Genomic DNA, 3098 nt, shown 5'->3' on the forward strand with positions numbered 1-3098 from the left:
TAATGTCAAATATTTACTCATCGTGAAAATATCTTTCGGGAGGTATTAAAATACGAAGAGTATGAAATGTAGGTGAAATTAGACTTTAATGTCATTTATCTCGGACTGGAAAATTCGATGCTGACACAGATTGAAAAATGCTCCATGCGACTTAATTTTTGTTCAATAGGCTTCAAATTTCAAAATATGCTACTTTGGTAGTAGTTTGATAAAACTGGGTATGCATTAAGGTTTAAGAGAATTTTATGTTGCTTAAAAATATTTAATTTTTGATTTTTATGTAATATTCGCAACAAAAATGTTTGCGTTATGCGAAAAAAATACTGTGCATTTAATAATGAACCAATCCTTAAATGGATACTGAAGGTTCTTGGCAATGTTCTGTTCTCTGATAAAATGCAAATTGTTTGAGAAAAAAGCAAAAAATGAGTCGCATGGAGCATTTTAAAATTTTTATTTTAAATTTCAAAACTTTTAATTATAATTAAATTTTTATTTTGTTGTATTTTTTTCTGCTTGATATTTTGTATGCTAATTAACTTACTAACTTTTATGCCCAGTTTCATGTTTCAAAATTAACAAATAAAAGAAAAAGCTTTCAAGGTCCACCGTCCCCTTAAAATTTGAAATCGCACGGTCTAGTGGTTTGGCAGAGAAGAATCGCAATATGCATGGCATGCTTCATTTTTTATTAGTATCACATCATGTAATTATTTGAAAAATAAAAATCTTTGATGAATGTCAGACTGGGAGTTTTAGTGTAACTGATCCTTTCCTAACAACATTTGGTTATTCCGAAAAACGAAATGGAACCTTTCGTAAGAAAAGGGGGAAGGAGTATGAAGAATCATACGTACCCTAATAAGGGGTCGGGGAGGGGTCAAAAAATGTCGAAAATCATTCTTTCGTAATTAATGAATGGCCCCTAAGAACAATATCTAAAAATTTAAAAATTGCAATTTGGAAAATTCTATCAAAAGTTCTTATTTGAGTTTGAATGTTTTGCCTTTTTCCCGAGGAAAAAAATTCAGTTTTATTGTTTGAGTACTTTATTCTTTTCAAAATTCCCGTACTTGTATGGTGCTGCAAGGCTCTTAAAACGTTGTTTCCAATTATGGCTGAATTATTTCTTCTTTTCTTATTCGTTCTATGATAAGTCACAAATGAGAAGCACTAAAAAAAAAAAAAAAAGACTGCTATGCAACTGTGCGTCAGTGTACTCTGGAAAACATAAAATTCAAAAAATAGTTGTTGCTCATTCAGTTCAACACGTTGTTTATAAAGCAAAAACGAGGCAACTGAGAATAATACTACCTTTTGTTTCCACTAAAAAAAAAAATGTATCAGCACGCAAAAGCAACCAGAAAAGAGAGACGGTCATAAACGAATTTACAATGCAAATTTGATATGTCTCTTAAAATAAAAAATGTTCTCTGAAAACTGAGGAAAATAATTAACAAGTCTTTATTAAAAAAATAAAGTGAAAAATAGCCCCTGCTAATTTAAATATTTAAATGAAATATAGAAGGATAAAGAATAAAGAACGAGTAAAGAACAGATTTCGTTCTCTAGCCCCAAAATAAATATAAAATCAAAACAGCCCCAGCTAATTTAAACATTAAGATGAAAAGTGGAAGGTATAAGAATAAAGAATAAGAAAGAACGATAATAAAGAATGAGTAAGAGAGAATAAAAAATGATATTTTGTTTCACCGAAAGTTCTTTTCGGAAATGCATAATAAAAAGAAATAAGAGTAAAACTAAATTGCAAAATGATACTTACATAGGTCAGAATAAAATATCTAGTGATTTTTATGGTTTTATGTTGTATTTAAGAAGCGAAAAAAACCCCATGACTTTGACGATAATGTAAAGATGAATTAATAATAACTTATTTTTAATACTAGGTTTTTAAATGAAAACATTTTTTAATCATAAATACGAAGTACAAAAGTATTTTTAATTACCTTAGGCAGGTATATATGATCGTTCACACATGGTGACGCTGATAGAAAAATTCAGAAATCCTTTGATTCACATTTTATGTTTACGCAGCTTAAGGCTTCATCTGATGACCGAAATTAATAGTGAACAAATTTAACTTTCTGCAATTATGTTCAAACAATATCATGCAATGTAATATTAAAATACGTACAACTTGGTTTGTATTTTAACTTGTTTTTCTTCGTCTAACTGGAGGAATTTGTCTTTGTTTTATAGGCTTGTCGATATGCGTTGGTGCGATTATTTAATTTTGATCTTATCAAGAAACGAGCTAATGTGTTCATCACATGACTTCCTTTTCCACCAATTTCATGTTATTTCCCCATTATAGGCAATTTTAATGTGATTCAATAGAAAACTCTCTAAATATCACCAACAGTGGCCAAATTGAAACCAGATTAAAAAAAAAAAAAAAAAAAGCGGCGTCAAAACTTGGCGAGCAAAAGACTGGCAATATATCGCCAAGTGTCTGCCAAATTATAACATCACTTGAGTTTGCATCGATATTGACACTGATTTCCCCTCAAAAAGGTGCAAAAGACCCCTTTAGGAACACCCCAATGCAACCAAAAGGGGAGGTGCACAACTAGACCCCACTAGGAGTCTACGTACCAAATTTCAACTTGCTAGGACGTACCGTTCTTGAGTTATGCGACATACATACGCACATCCGCACATACATACGTGCATACGGACGTCACGAGAAAACTCTCTGTAATTAACTCGAAGACTGTCAAAATGGATGTTTCGGATGTCTATACGTTCTTAGGCACTTATCCACGTGTGGTCGGGTTGAAAAAAACTCAACATTCATTCGGGGGTGAGCAAAATGGAAATTAGGGCCAATTTTTGAGCGAAATTTTTTTCGCGAATACAATACTTAATTTTTTTTTGTAAAAGAAAAAAAAAAATGGAATATTTTAAATTTTATATTTTTACTACTTCTTACTACTAAGTTTCTTCACTTTTTTCATGAGTGCTTCACAGTTCGTTGCCCTCTTTTAATTAGTTTAAGAGTTCTGTATATGAAACATATTTTCTTACATACAATTTTTCTAGTTTTATTCCACAGTAGCAAAAAAATATCCTGCTAC

This window comes from Uloborus diversus, chromosome 4, assembly GCF_026930045.1.
Source record: "Uloborus diversus isolate 005 chromosome 4, Udiv.v.3.1, whole genome shotgun sequence".
In the NCBI taxonomy this organism is placed as follows: domain Eukaryota; kingdom Metazoa; phylum Arthropoda; class Arachnida; order Araneae; family Uloboridae; genus Uloborus; species Uloborus diversus.